Source organism: Astatotilapia calliptera, chromosome 12 (genome assembly GCF_900246225.1).
Source record: "Astatotilapia calliptera chromosome 12, fAstCal1.2, whole genome shotgun sequence".
NCBI classification, from domain to species: Eukaryota; Metazoa; Chordata; class Actinopteri; order Cichliformes; family Cichlidae; genus Astatotilapia; species Astatotilapia calliptera.
The window spans coordinates 13977236-13993918 of record NC_039313.1 but is presented as its reverse complement, the minus strand read 5'-3'; the positions used below and the strand labels follow the sequence as shown (position 1 = coordinate 13993918).

Genomic DNA, 16683 nt, shown 5'->3' with positions numbered 1-16683 from the left:
CTCCAGGGTGTACCCTGCCACCCTAAGACAGCTGGAATAGGCTCCAACACCACATGATCCTCAATTGGATAAATAGAAAAAAATGGATGCAAGGACAGACCCTTGTGTCACCTGGAAAGAAAAGCTGGCTGTCTTTGCTATGGTGTATTAAACTGATGTGTGTCATAATGTCCGCTGTTAGATAAAGTAAAGGAACCCAACACATACAAGGAAGTATGTGTGGACTCTGAATGTGTGGTGAGTTCCTAAGTGATTGTATGCATGTTAAACAAAAAAGGCAACTAACTGGTTTGTCAGTCTGCCACCTGGAGGACGAGAGAGTGAGAGGATGTGACTGGGCTGCTTTATAGAGGTTTCTCATGTGACATCATGCACACACTGCCTGAAAGCTTTCAGTCATATTGAACGTGATGCAACCACTAGTGAGGAAAAAGAGGATATGTGTTTCCTGACCAGTTAGCAAGTGGTTGGCTGGCAATCGCTAAGTGAAATCAGTCAGAATGCTGCTGTTGTCTGCAATCTGTCACTAACTAACTAACCACTGAGTGGAAATGAAACTTATACAAATGCAATGCAAACTGGAAGTGGAGAAGGTCTGCCTTCAGAGTAAAAGCACTGAAACCAACACTTTTCAAAAGATGCAATTTTTTCCTTGAAGGTGAGCAATATTCCTTTCTGGTTTTTGTTGCTCTTTTGACAGTTTTACTAACAGTCAGAGACCAAATCAATCACCTACAAATCAGAGCAATCTCAGGGAGATTGCCAACTGGTCAGGGTAGACACATTTCTCTAGTGTCCAGTAGCTGCGAGTGTGCCACTGACCAGTGTCTTGGCCTGTGTGACTCAGGATATCAACCTCTACCACTCGGCAAAGAGTCAAGGAACAGACATTTTTTTTTACTAACATCCGATGGTTGTCAGATGGATATCACCATGTTTGTCACATGTATAAATAGCATATAAATTAATGTTACACAGTTAGTCCCAGTACCCCATTATTAACCTCCTAGGACCTGGTGTCGACATATGTGGACATCACATTTTGGGCTATTTAGACCAAAATATTTAATTTTGCTATATATATATATATATATATATATATATATATATATATATATATATATATATATATATATATATATATATATATATATATATATATATATATATATATATATTGCCTGATATCCACTTACGAGGACATTATACTGTTACTGTTCTATCAAAATCTTAAACAAATATCCTCATTTTTCTTAGGAACAAAAATCAGGTAAAAAAAAAAAATCTGGTAATTCTTTGTTTTTACATTCATCAGGTCCCAATCAGCCCAAATATCAAAGAGAAATCAAAAATGCATGCCGTGGAGGAGTTCAGGTCTTAGGGGGTTAAGGATATCTCTGTACCTAAAAGGCATCTTAAGGATAGAGAACAAAGGACAGAGTATTCACAGGTGTATCCTATGCGGAAGTGTTCAGAGTATAAGAAAGGCGTGGTACACAAGTAGAATTTACAAACCGTAGCAGGAGGAGAACTCTTTAAACAACTCATCCTTTTTTATTCATATGTTGTTTCTGTAATTTAAGATGCTGGGATGTTTCTGTCCTTATCTGGTTTTCTCTTTGTGTGATTAAAAAAAAATATCTTGTTACATGCTATCATGTTGTTAATTTAATAAAAAAGTTACCCTGACAATAGATCATGTTATAAACATGTTATGAACACTGTTGCACCTGAGACAATAAAACACAGCTGCACTAGGGCTATAAAAACCCGCCCAAATATTTATGATGCAGATGTGGAAAACGTCATATTTAACTGACATTGCTTTAAAATGAGAGATCAGAAGAAGGATGTCTCATTTCATTAAATGCATGTTGCCCCGACTTCTTCACTCGTATGTATTGAGGGAGGGACTAAACCAGTGAGGAGAGAAATCCAGTATGTGCAATTTGGGAAATGAGAAAGGGAGTTTGGTAGATCCTTCATTTCTCGCCTTGCTTCCTTTTTTTTCACATCTTAGTCCTTCCCACCAGAGGGAGGGAGGAGTTGAGGTGATGGGCACTTAGAAAAATGAGACATCTTGTCTCAGAGCTGTCATTTTTAAGCATTGTCAATTAAACATGACGTTTAACACAGCTGCACATCATAAATTGCTTTGTTATAGCCCAATTAATGATGTATTTTATGATCTCAGATGTAAAAGTGCGCACTACTTGTTTTAATCCTTCACAGCCCCTTTTAAATTAAATTCACAAAGGCAATGTGACAAGATATCACACTTTTTTTGTTAAACACACACAGACAGTGAAGGACAGTGAGTTTGATCACCGTGAAATAACTGAATCATCTAATAAACAAAAGGGATGAGTTGTATCCTACACCCAGTGCGTTTTGACTATTCCAGCTGTGAAAACAGCTGTTTGTAGCTCCTCTGTCCTGTCTCTTCCAGATGCATTTTAAGAAATGAGACATCCATCAGCACGGGATATTGAGATTCATTTCCAAATCAGGCTGAAGGGCTTGGGACAGACAAGAGGAGGCTGGTGAGGTGACAATTTGCCTATTTTTTGTATATGGCCAATAAAAAAATGAAAAAAACTTGGCACACTGATGTGTAATACACACTAGCCATGCTTTTACTCTCATGATAGCTTAAGGGTAAAATTCATTCCTTACTAGACCTATTGACAGCAACCGTTTTATCACAGTGCTGTGGAAATTTGCTGATTTTTTTGAATAGCACGACTGTCTGCGCTCATTATTATTTTTAGCCTTTAATATTTGTGTTTGTGCCTGCAAGAAAGATGAAAGAGGCCATGCCATGAAGTGTGTGGGGGGTCACGTGGTAGCTAATGGTGTGTGTTGTGCCTGCTGTCAAGGGAGAATAATCCATAAAATGAATTGGCTGGCTGGGATGTCTGGAAGAAAACAGGTTTTCTTCCACCCACTTCAGATCATCAGATTTCTTCTGAGGCAGAAATACAGTGACATATGTAATGTTTGTCTACTCAAGGACCAATCAACTCATCAAGCATACTCAGTTTTGGATTTTGTTAATTTTTTTTTTAACACGATAACATCTGAAGAGTCAGCACAGTGGTTTTAATCTAATCGTGAGCGCACATGCTCGCTGCAGTGATAGCTTTATGTCCGATATCCTCACATCATCACGTTACTTTTCGAGACGCAGCTGTCCTGCTCTCTGCTTTATCACAGAGCATTACAATATCTGTTCTAGCCTTTGACTCCTCTGAGCCTCAGAGAGCAGCATCATCCACTCTGCCTCCCACTGATCCTCTCCCCCTTCCTCCATCCCCGTTCCCCTCCCAACATGTCATTCTTGTGGCCCCAGAGGACATGGTCGGTATGACCCTGTCTGAGCCTGATGGAGGAGGAGGAGGAAGAGTGGGGGGTGGGGTGACGGGCTCTTTGTCCTCTCCGGTGTTGTCCCTCTTCACTCCTCTGTGGTCTCTTTAAGCGAATCATGTTCAGGGACGCCGCGCACATCCAGTGTTTTTGCTCACATCGTCACAGAATATTTACTGCTCTCCTTCTTCTGATTCCTTGCTGAGCTAGAGTTAGCAGTGGGTGTTTTTCACAGTGGGCTGGTAAAACGTTAGGTGTCTTTAGATGAGGCTCATATACATTGATGCCTAAATGTAGATGCCCTGAAAACATGCTGACTTTGCAACACCAGCCTCTGCACACTTTACACCGAGCCATAAAATTCACTCTTAATGCCCTGTTCATATCACTTGTTTAAAATAAGGCATGTTTAAACGCTTAAAAATAATAAAATATGCTTATCTGCTTTTGCTGGGAGTCAGATGAAAGCATCTTTACAGCTCTTATGAACATGCACTAAACATGAAGCTACAGTCATGTAGCATTGCTCAGACTTGAGAAATACTCCTCACAGTAATTTGGACCTTGTCATAGTGTATCACGGAGTACAATGGCGGCTATGGGATGGTTGTTAGCAAACAGCTGCAACATGATACCGCATTTGCTCAGGTCTTACTCACACATCAACATAGCAAAGAAGTGGAATAACCGTTAATATGACTGTTACTGCTTTAGTCCTGCCACTGTGGCTGTCAGTCAGCCTCGGATCTATGCATAGTGTAGTGCACACAAGCTTGGAGGACTGCACATATGTGCATCGATGTAGTATGTGCGGTTTGTTTTTGGTTTTTTTGCATCATTTGCAGTAGATCTGAGCATATGGACACCTGTAAATCAAGCTTTGCTCAGCTCACCCGGCCCCTGCATTCCCTTCTGTGTGTCTACCGAGTATCAACCTTGTTTTCATCTATACGATCTTTAACAACTCCACAGCACACACGACACATATTTGCTACTTGATCTGCTGATTTTGCTAACTTCCACCCTCCGACCCTTTGGCTCATTTTTATTTTAAATTTAATTTGATCCAAGCCAGTCTCTTGTGTGGACTCGCTACTTCTCACTTTTGTTCGAGCCAGTTTGTGACACTATTTTTTTGACCAGGCACAGTGACTTCCTGGAGTCTCCTAGAGTTGCCTAGCAACCTTACATTGACAACAAGCCTCACAAATAGGCAGATTGTGTTTGGACAGACTTGCTGCTTCCCTCTGCATCTAGTCTCGTTGATAAGCTCACTAACCTCATATTTAAAAGAGAGATGCGAGAGTGGCCTCAATCTTCTCAGGTAATAAAGTGAGTAAGTGTGTTTCTCAAAATAACAAACCTTTCCTATCTTTTAAAAAAAAAAGAAAATACCCACACGGGGTTACCCGCGATCAGTTAGGATTTAATATGCACACTTTTGACAGCATAATCATCTTGTTGCAAAAGCACTTACTGAAGCATGCAGCGCTCTCTTACACACACATGCCTCCTGTGGCACTGAGACTCCCTTGTCAAACCAGGAATCCTATTAATGTCTTCTACCAACTACATTAAAGTTCTCTTTTTCCTTTTATAAAAACTTTTTAAATGGCTACACAGACATTAAAAAGTACAACAAAAATGTGACAAGTTGTCTTAAAAAAAAAAAAAAACCTCTTGAAATGCACTGACAAGTGAGAATTTTTTTTTTCTTGGTCTTTTGAACTAATATTTTATGTGAAACAAAGTTACGTTAAATAAAAATGCAAAAACTTTTTTTTTTGGGGGGGGGGGGGGGATCATTTTATGTGAGGTAAAATAAAACAAGAAGAGACCGAGGTAGAGAGTTGAAGAGATTCTGGGGAAGTCGAGAGTTCACACTCATGTTGCACAGAGAAAGAGTGGAGCTTCTCAAATATGTCCTGCTTTTTTTACACGTGCTTTTTACAGAGCAGCCACTTAAAACGGCTCCACTTTCGTCTTTTCTGGTGTAAAGACATTATGCAGTCTCTTCGAACTTCAAATAACACCTGCATTTCTCATTGGGCCTCTGTGATGTATAGCCTATTAGCACCTTCGTGTACAGTATGCAAGGTTTGCCGGGGTCATAACTTATTCATGACTTGCTCTTAGCTGCGTTTGTAGAATATGCTGTGCGGACATCTCCCACACATTAATGTTATTTCTGACTGATTCTTTTACAATTTCATTCCTTTTAGCCCTGGGTGATTACATTCACAGCACCAAATCAAATTTACACGGATCAAATGAAAGTACAAAGTGCTGCGTGATTTTCAGATTACAGAAAAGCTCCAGCCTGGCAATTACCATATTTCAACATGTGCATCTGAAATAATTATTGGCTGATATTTGCTTCATATTAAATAAACTTGAGTGTCTCTCCCTCCTCCTTTAGATCCCTGACCACCTTTCCTCGGAGCATCTGCAGCATCTGCATTCATTGGTTCAACCAGACAAGGTACACATTTCTGTTCTGACAAATCACCATAATTAAGCAAGTCAAAGGTTGCTCTCTTGCTTGGAAAGCAAGAGAGCAACAGTAAGGGCTAAAAAGATCCAAAAAGCACATTTCTGAGAACTACACTGTACAAAAAGAGGGTGCCATTTCATTCAACAGTTCTAAAAAACATGAAAACATTCATTCAGAAAGCATTGTATACATTGGGAAAAAGAGAAGAGAGTCTACCGTTTCATTGCAGTGCTAACGTGTATGGGATTCAAACAACTATATTTGTTCAATCTGTCAGCCAGACCATGAGTCGTGCCCCCGGTCATGCTCACACATCAAAAGCAATACAAACAAGAACAAAAACAGAAAGATAAAAGCAGCTGTGTGGCACTGAAAAAAAAACATAGGTAAAAGGGAGTTTAGCATGCAAGAACATTGACAGTGTAGCCGAGCAGAGTAAAAGAGCACAATAATGGCCCCTCATTTGTGGCGTCCAAATGGACCCAGGAGCAACACTAGAGATTTTTATTTTGTTACACACTGAAAGACGGAGGAATGTATGGATGACTGACTGAATAACTAATAGACGTGGCAAGCAGATGGTGGATAACCTGAGGAGCAGCTTGCTTTCCGAATGAAAATTTGGTTTAGAGCCCAACGGATCCTAGAGTTTTGGGACGGATGCCGAAACCGATTTCTATGAAGAAAAAAATTATAATAAAATGTTTGGTACAAACTATTAATCAGCTTATTGTGAAACGCCGTTTGACCGTGCATCAACTCTACACAATATGTGGAATATGCTTGCGTGGACAAACTATGTAATAACACAGAAACACAAAAATGATACTCTTTTACCAAAATATCGGCCATACTCTACTCCGACTCAATAACTGGCTGCTGTTTCTATCATCCTCTGGCTGGGGAATTGGTTATATGGCTGCCTGGCAGACTGGTCTGCTGGCCAACCTTCTGTTACTAAGAGGAAAGCTGCCCAGAACATAAACACATACACAGTTAACCTTTTACTTCAGTTACCATACTCAGCTTTGCAGGCTGTTATTAATGAGGGCCTGAGACACATAATGCAATAGATATATTAATTCTAAAATAAACTACATTTTAATGAGACTGTGTTCGTGATATCATGTACATTACTTCTGCGTGCTTGTCACTGACTCGCTCGTTACATCTACAGCAAAAATTAGATTGCGGTTGCTGTCTATCATTGCTGTAGAGTAGAATGTCTTACATAGTATAGTGATATAGTATAGTGAAATATATCAAGCTTTACTTGTCTTAAACTGCAGGCAGCTTCATGTTCAGGGCTGAAACATGAAGCAAAGTCTTCAAAAAAAAGGTTTTCATTTTTTCTTCTTTTTTTGAAAAGATGAAAAGAAAGTGGAGCAAATTTATCCTCCATGTCTGTTTGCTAAGCCCCATAATGGTATTTTCAGAACCAGGAGTGGAACCTTTCAGTCCCTAGCTAAATGCTTAGACAGACTTTGCCACTAATAGGAAGAAAGTAAAACATACCCTATGGCAGGAATTTTAAAATCAGCAAAGCTTTTAGTGTGCACATATTCTAATAAAACAAAAAACAGACATAAAAAAGCAGGTTGTGGACATTAAATTCAGAAAGCTCAAGCAAGCAACAGAAATAGTTTGTCTCCTTGACTCTAGTAATTATTATCATAATAAATGATATCAGGATCATAGAAGCTAGCCCTTTACCAGTCCCTATATTTAAAATCCCTACTCTCACCTCCACATCCCTGCCTTTCCATCTCTCTTGCTATCTCCAAACATGCCTTATCTGTGTGTCTGTTTTTATATCGTCTGACTTCATTAGCCAATTCTGAGACGTTTCTACAGTAAAATAGTTCAAATTCTTTTCTCCGAGGTGTTACAAGAAAGTTTAACGGCTAGCTATCCGTGAAGAAGGATCTAGAAGGTTTGGCAGCATTGGAATTTCTGCTAGCTAATAGAACTGCTAGCTTAAAAAAACTAACAAATGTAACAGCCCATATGGAAAAGAAATAGTAAAAACTTATATGATTTACTCATGAAAGTGGCCACTTTCTCATTACTTTCATATATTGTTTTAGTAAGTATCCAAAACATACAAGTTTCATTATATAATTTTTCAAGGGATCTTATATCTGTTTTCACTCTTGTATGCTTTTCATACAAGTTTCACACAAGACAGATACAAACTTTATAAGATTTATATATATCTTTTCCATATGGGAGTGCTATAATTTTAGACACAAAAAAGCTGGAGAATTAAACAATGTCATTTGGCAGTGGCAGAATGTCGCCTTTGGCAGCAAAGATATGGGATGACCGTTGACTTGTTGTTAATAAGAGTTTGTGTTAAGTGCACCCAAGACAAGCAGAGACAAACACCATTAACCAAATCTTAGCCAGAGTGTTTTTTTATCTGAAGCATTCAAAAATTTGATGTGTGGGACACCGTGAGCCCATGGGCTGTAGTGTACACCGCAAGCTTTAAAAACATAAAGACGCACCTTATATAAATAATGCTAATAAAATCCTTAGAGATAACAGAAGAGACCACAGATTACTTTTGGGGATTTTTTTTAAAATGTTGATTTTTAAAGATGTTTCTGTTGAGACAAAAAGCATTATAACACAGCCTCAATCAATGGACGCTTGGATCTGGAAACAGAGTTGATACGTCATCACTTAACAAGCAGGTAGGTTCAACCGGATGGTAGCACCCAGCAGGCACGCCTGCAGGATGTTGCCATGTGTTCGTTCATCAGCAGCTGAAAATAACCACTCGTTTAAAATCTGTCTAAAGTATCTGTTCAAAACTGGACGAGCAGTTTGTTACATTTAATATGGAATTTGGCAGATGCTCACGTTCTCTCTCTCATGCACACCAAGGGCTTTGTTTATTAATTAAGCTCACATTTAACTCGTCCCTACAATATCAATAATAAATAAGGTCAACACCTCAATGACAGTGTCAACAAAAAGTCAACATTACATTTTCCTGTCTATGATAACGCGTTTTAATTTTGCCCAGGGATATGACACTCATTTGTTCATGTCAGTTGATGTGAGCCTCACACTGCACTCATTGTTTTCATCATAAATAAAGTGACATCTAATGATAAAGCATTTGAAAATGCCATGGATGTGAAATGTCGGTCTGCGCACTGGTGCACTGACTGAGAGCAATCCATTTGGGTGGAATCAACGCAGACTTAAGTGTTCAAGAGGCCCAAACACAATCAATGGCCCTGATTGATTCGTGTTGGTCAAGTAAAACACTATTACATCTCACACTGCATTGATATGCATCACCAATAAGCAAAGCACCACACTACCTCTGTGAAATGACCTCTGTTGACCTCAACACTGCAAGCTACCTCTCAACATCTCCTTGTGCACAGATGCACTTTATCACCTTTTCAGCCATCTCGCCAAGGACAAACACTACAAAGCTTTTTGTAGCACTAAACATGTAAGAATGACACCTTATTCTGCAATAAGAGGCTACCACTAAATATACCAATGGTATAAAATGTGAGTACCGTGAATACAGTAACTGTCCCCCAGCACAATTCTGTTTTCATCCATGTTTTTTGAGTGGATCTGAATGCACGCAGGATAACTCAAAACATATTAAGTATTCATGCTAATTATGTGTTTTGTCTTTTACAGTATTCATGAACCAAAGGGAGACTGAGACTTGATTAAGAGAGTTGCATCCTTGTAGTTTGCATTCTTAAAAATGCTTCATCATTCTAATTATTTCATAACTTTTCAAAATAAAGTTTTAAACGCAGTTGCGTAATGTCTTTCACTGAGATGCGCATAACTGAATTGCTGATTTTAATGCTTTTCTTTTTTCAATAATAGCTGAAGGAAACAGAGAGACTAATTGCACTGCTGTGTTTGTTTGTAGAGCACTGGCTTTTCAGGGAACCCAACAAGCTTTTAGTTTCACAGCTGCTTTTTGATGACATTTAACAACTATATCCCCAGAAGGGTTTTAATATATAACTACAGCCCCTAAGGAATCGTTCCCGCTTACAACATAATCAGTCTGTAACAAAGCAATGACAGGCGGCCGAGGTCACCAGCAAAAGGAAAAAGCTGTGTCTGTGTGCCATTTTATGGGGGCCCACATTAAATTAGGAAGTCCCTTTGCATCTGTGTTATTACTGCAAACAAATTCATGCAGCATTACACTACTGATGTGTAAAGATAAAATGTCTACAGCTGAAATACATGGCGATGATTTGTCTTACAATTTCTGATACAGAGGAAATGGTTAACAATTGTGTTGGACTGCACAGTTTAAAACCCCAGGCTCATTAGCCTCAGCTTCGTGCATTATCTATTTGATTTAAAGCCACTTGGAGCAGACTAAAGCACAACACAGTAGCATATTCCATTTCTGCTCAGTCCATATGTCTTACCAGTTGCAGGACAAAACAGGCCCTTGGTGCTTTTGTTATTCAGCTGTGGGAAGATGCAGAAAGCCTGTTAATTTTAGTAGCTCTCTCTCATTAGTGGAGTACATATCAGGTAACAGACATCTGCAGAGGAGTGGACCTCGTAACACTTCAACTACTCTAGCCAGATGGCAGGGACAGGTTGACCCCCACAGAGACCACTTAGAAACAAAAATGTCACGGATAAAGAGAAAAACCTGTCGGATAACAAAAACAGTTCATAAACCACGCTGTTGGAATTTTAAAACACTTGAATGTAAATTGCAATTAGAATACCAAATGCATTTAATATGCTTTTCGACTTATAAACAAACAACATTAGCTCATTAAGTTCATTTCAAAGGCACTACGGCTGTATAAAGTGCCTGAAGCCTTTTGTGACATTTTAAGTGTCATGGGGCAATTTATTTGTGCATCTCTCCAAAATAACAGAGTGTTTACCCAACAGTTTTCAGGTTTTTAGTCATGGGACCATGAGACTACATTCACACGTACACGGGTATTTTTTACAAAACTTTTTCCAGGTCAGTTTTGAAAAATATGCCCGTCCACATAAAAACTCAAAAAGCATTACCAAGAACTTGCCAAAGCAACAGGCTGTGATATAACACAGTCTGACGTCAATAAAGAATATGAAGCAATGTCAGAGCGCATCTCGAACGTCCATCCTGGCAGGAGTTTTTCATACCTGAGATTTCAGTGATCCAAAACACCGTTTACGTGTAAATAGAGAGCCAAAGTGCATGCTTACGTGTGTATCTAGCCACACGTCTGGATTCATTTTAGACCGGTTAGCAGTGATTTCAATCTTAAGCACAACTACAAATACAAGTACACTATCTGCAGCATATCAGAGGCAGTAACCTATGGTGGGTGAACCAAGCACTGGAACCAAAAACAATAACATTCAATCGAATATATTCGATATATATTCAATTTATTTGAATATATTGCTCCCTGCCATCTGGCAAAATATTTTATCAATGTCACCTCCTAACAATGTTATTTGTTTTACAGACATTTTTTAAAATTACCTACTGTAATGAAATTTGGGCTTTGTTCATAATTCTTGAAATTCAAGTAGCTCACGAGGGCAATTCTGCTCATATTAAATCTAAAAAACACATGACATATAATCTAATTCACACCCACTCAACCATTATTCGTCTGTTTAATCATTAAAATGGATGACACATTTCAGATTTGAGTATTGTGACTGAATTTGCCTCTTAACAATTAATCTCTCTCAGTATTGGTGCACTTCACCTCTTCCTCTTCTACTGAATGTTCTTCACTTTGTCCCAGATTTCAGATGAGAACGTTTTCACAGCCACTAAAGGTGCTCTAAACAGTGTTTTGCTGTCATTGAGCTTTGTTAATGTATCTTAGTTAGGGTTTCTGTTTAGGTTTTCCTGCACACTAGAGCTTCAGAGAGTTTTTCATGTGAGTTTTCTTCATTGTTTGGTATTTATGTTATTTAGAGAGTTTAAAGGATCTTCTAGTCCTAGTTTTGAGTCCTTAGTCTTTATTTAGCTCCAGCTTACGTTTGAATTGGTCATTTCCTGTGTGCTTAGTTCCCTCAGTGTTTCCCTATGTGTTACTTCCTGTCTAGTCTTTCAGTGTTAATGCCTTCGTCCTCCAGTGTTCCCTGGCCTCTGTCTTCACGTTTGGTGTGACTTTTCTCGTCTCCGTGTTTCCTAATGTGTCTCTTTTGGTCATTTCCTGTGAAAGATAGTTTCCTGTGCTGTCTGTGCTTTACTTCTTACTGCATGGCTATCCTGATAGTTCTCATCTGTGTTTTTTTTCTCTTTATGCTCAGCTTCATTCTCATTTCACACCTCGCAGGTGTACATACAGCACTATACTGTATAAACTGTATATACAATATAGTACTGTGTTTCCTTTGTCCTCTGCCGCATCCGCGGAGGTACATGGTTTATTCTTTGAATATAAACTCTTGCTTGAATTCATAGAGTATCAGATTTCCAACTCTCTAGCTCCTTAGTGATTTCTGAACTTTCTGTTTCTTCTGTTTCTGTGTTACATTTTTATATTTTGGACTGGAATATCAGCTTTAAAGTTTGCCAGTCGATGGATTATTTTGGTCCTCTACACTCCACACAGCTAACTGTGCCAAATAGAGTCTGAAGTCCAAAACAGTTTTGTCCATTGCCTGATCTTTAGTAATTAATACCAACTTAATACAATATGATGGGCGTAATTTTAGAATGCCGTAATTATTTCTCGATATAACCAGAATACAAATACTGTGGAAAAGTGAGGCTACTGGAGACAGAAGAACAGATTGTGGTGTTTACTTACCTGGATGATTGAGCATGCATCAAGACAAATGATTACATGCCTTTTCATAGGAAACATCTATGAACTTGTCTTTCTCTCAGGAGCCATAAACGAGTTACAAAGTTGCACATTAAATGTGCAACACAAGCACAAGGTGCTCTTTGTATGAAAAGAACCAAAGTTTTACCATCAGCTGTGTTATGTTCTGCCCAGCCAGTCAACTTCCCTCTGCGCAGCAACACCACTAACAAGGCAATTTCCAATTATAGAACCCAGACACCCCTCCAGTGGTTCTTTCACTTTGCCAGCATGAAACAACACATTTATTAAATCAATATTTGACCTTCTTAATTCTTTATATTTCTGCTGTCTACAATAGAGAGCATTTGCCGCTGTTCAGACATGCTCCCAATTAAAGCAGACGGCAGAAATCTGGATAAAAGTAACAAAATTTTAACTAAGACAGCTCTTTCCTGTCTCCATTTCTGTTGTGAGTACATTCTTTCCTCACCTGAAAGCTGTCAACCCTGACTTTTGAATTTAGAGAACTTCTAAAACGCCTCTTCCGGACAAGAGTCTTGCAATTTCTTTTGGTATGTAACTCACCACGAAAAAAGAGAAAAAGCACGCTTCTTTCTGAATCATCAAAGCACGGACAAAATGTGCTTATTAAAGCAGCAATAGCACCACCACTCTATCACCCGATTTAGGGCTCAGTAAATCTCAGTCACCATCAAACTGTCTGCACATTCACTTTCAAGTCCAATTGAGCCACAACCAGAAATACCGCACGCATAATTTCCACCCCAATTTGGTATACGATTTCGGATTAGGATATATTACACTACTTATTTGTGGAAAAACAAAAGTTAAATGGAATGCACATTAAACATCACCCAATCGATCTCTGCCGTAGCTGGATCAGTGACGCGGTAAAAACAGATCAGATTTCACCACAGAAACAAAGAAGGCGGTCATATCCGCCACAATAAAATAAGTCAAGAATTGGTGGGTTTTCTGTCCCACTGCACCGTCTGTGCTTCAGAGGTTTTCTTTTTTATATTAATGTTGAAATTTATCTTTGGAGTGAAAGGAAGGAAATCTAAGGTCGTATTTTTATAGCTACTCATTCCAGTCACGACAATGCATGAGTCCGTGATATTGATTGATTGATTGATTGATTGATTGATTGAATCTTTATTTTGAACATGTTGAAAAAGTATAAAAAAAAAATAGAATTAAAAGAGACAAATGAACAAAGCAAACAAAAGGAAAACGAGCAACCACAACTCCAAATAACGTCCATGTTCAAAAAGGAGCAGGAAGAAGCATAAGCTTATTTAATCCCACCCCTTTTCCACTATCTAGTATCAATAGACTACAGAAATACCTCCTTGCAATTACATTATATGTTATGTGTATTTTTTTTTTTTTTTTTTTTTTAAATATATACACATATATGTTTCTATCTATCCATACATACGTATATACACACATACGCACATATACACATTTTCAATAACCCCATTAACACCTCAAGGATACACAGCCTACAATTATACATATATACCCATACCAACAAACCCGTGCATGCGCACACACATGAAAATATTAGACAAGAACACCCTATCAAATCTCTACCTTTTCCCTGTACCCTGTAAAAACCATATCCTTAAACCGCTTTTTAAACTGCGCCATGCTTGGACATTGCTTCATATCTTTACTTAGTCTGTTCCACAGCTTCACTCCACACACAGAGATGCAAAAACTTTTTAATGTTGTACGGATACGAGGATGTTTTAAATTTAATTCCCCCCTCAAATTGTATCCCCGTTCCCTTTTAGAAAACATTTTTAGAATATTGTCAGGAAGCAGGTTATTTATTGCTTTATATATAATTTGTGCTGTGAGAAAATGAACCAGATCTGTGAATTTTAGAATGGAATAGAATAGAATCTGTGAATAGAATATTAAAGCTGGTGTAAAAAGCACTTATTTTTTTTGACATTATTAGCCAGAAATCCATAATAACCTTTTAGCATACTGTAGTCCCACTGCGTTCAGAGGAAGGTAGACGCTTGTACCTCTTGAGGACATGACAAAAGACTACCACTGGTCTCTTCAGAAATGCAGCATAAAGGCTAAAAAAAACTGAATGAAGAACTAATGCGTGGTGGCACAATGCGTAAAGCAGAGGACTTTCACCTGGGAGAATAGGCCAGAAAGTCAGCACTACCTTTGAAGGTGGTCTGGTGGAAGCGCCTTTAGTGCAGGAGTATGGTCAAGTTTGCAGTTTTTATATCATCAGAGAATCCCATCTGATGATGGCAAACAGTTATTCAATATGATGCTCAGACCTACAGCCTTATTAAATACTGGCTCAGGGGAAATATGCTAGAGGATATACCTCACTCATTATGGCACACTTTCTATGTATTATTTGAAAACTGTGCTGCTCACAGATTTAAAAACGCACTGCAGTGCACAACTGAAGCATTTATTTGATTGTAGATATAGCAAAGCTGTCTGAAGTTCTGAAATGTACTAAAGCTTCCTGTAAGAGCTATCATTGATTTACAGGGTATGTACTGGATTTTTAACAATGTGATGGGCATAAAAATGATTTGCTCTCTTTTTACGCTGCCTCTTCTTTAACGTTCACGTCATCCATTTGTGGCTATTGTGAGTCCTGATAGTAAGGACAAAAGACAGATGGAGCATGACAAAAGAAGACAAATAGGTGACATTTCAGTCTGTTATAGCACACCCACTGTATGAGAATAGTGTGGTTTCAGACTGTCAACTCATCCGTAACCTCAAGCAGAACCTTGCTGTGTGAGTGCAGAAAACGCTGAGGGACAAAATATCGTTAAGGTACTTTAAGGTCATATTCCACTCTACCTTTAAAAACACAAAGCAGCATGGTAGTGGTGTGTTTAGTCCTGTCACTTCACGACATTTCTAGGTTCTTCCTGTGCTTGCCTGGATTCTCTCCAGGCACTCTGGCTTCCTCCCACACTCCGAAGACTTGCATGCATGTTAGGTTAATGATTTTAAATGGGCCATAATGTGGATGCAAGTGTGTGTGCAGTTCTCTGTCTCTCTGTTTGCACAGTGATGGACTGGCAAGCTGTCCAAAATATATTCCACATCTCGCCTGCCGTCAACTGGGATACATTCCAGGACAATGGTGAATTTAATCTGGAGTCTAGAGCACATTGATTGGTCAGCATAACATAATGCTATAGAGACAACAGTCCTTTTGCATTTAGTGAGCGCACAGCTGAAGACTGCATGATGAGGGATCTTCGTTAGCTTGAACATCTTCCAATTGTTTTGCAGCAGTTACATTTCGAGGCACGAATAAACAAACTCGCACCTTCACACTCTACCCTGCGGGAAGCTACTGCATGCCAGGATTTGTGTGAATGCAGCTGAAAAACACAGTTCATCCTGTACGTCGTGTGTGTCTACACGTGTGCATGTGAGTGTGAATGAGAGACCAGAAGTGATAAATTCTGAATTCTGGTTGTTAATTTTTTATAAAACCCTGACTACCCGCGCGCGGGATTTGGCTCATGACGAAAAGCTGCAGCCCAGAAACTTCCTGAAGTCCACAAAAATATGATGAAATGAAAGAGTAAATACACCGCGCACCTCATACAGGTTACATGTCATGAGTATTGTGCTTTCTCCTGATACCTGTACATATATATTTATGAATGTTATTGGTACGAAAATGTATAGATAAATATTCAGATTCATTTAGTTATCATATTTAGTCAAATGAACAGTGGAGAAAACTGAGTTGTCTCACATTGTCAAGATAAATTAAGCATTTCCAGCTTTCTTTTTAACACTTTCAGAACCCTGCAGCTCCTGAAATATATCTGTTAAGGTACAGTTAATCCTTGAGTCATCTTGCGCAAAATGACGTAGATGCATACAGGCAAGTAGGGAACTCCGGAGGGAAAGGAAGGAAGTAGGCCACAGTCATCCAGTTCCCTAAGATGCCCTGCAGATGTGTGTCTATTTTTTAATGCTGCTGCA

General features: G+C 38.8%; 1 protein-coding gene across 2 annotated transcripts in view; it reads right to left on the bottom strand.

Annotated features, from left to right (window-relative positions):
• Positions 1-16683, bottom strand: part of pde4d (phosphodiesterase 4D, cAMP-specific) — a 206100-nt gene that overhangs the window by 121609 nt on the left and 67808 nt on the right. The gene's annotated exons all lie outside the window — the stretch shown is intronic.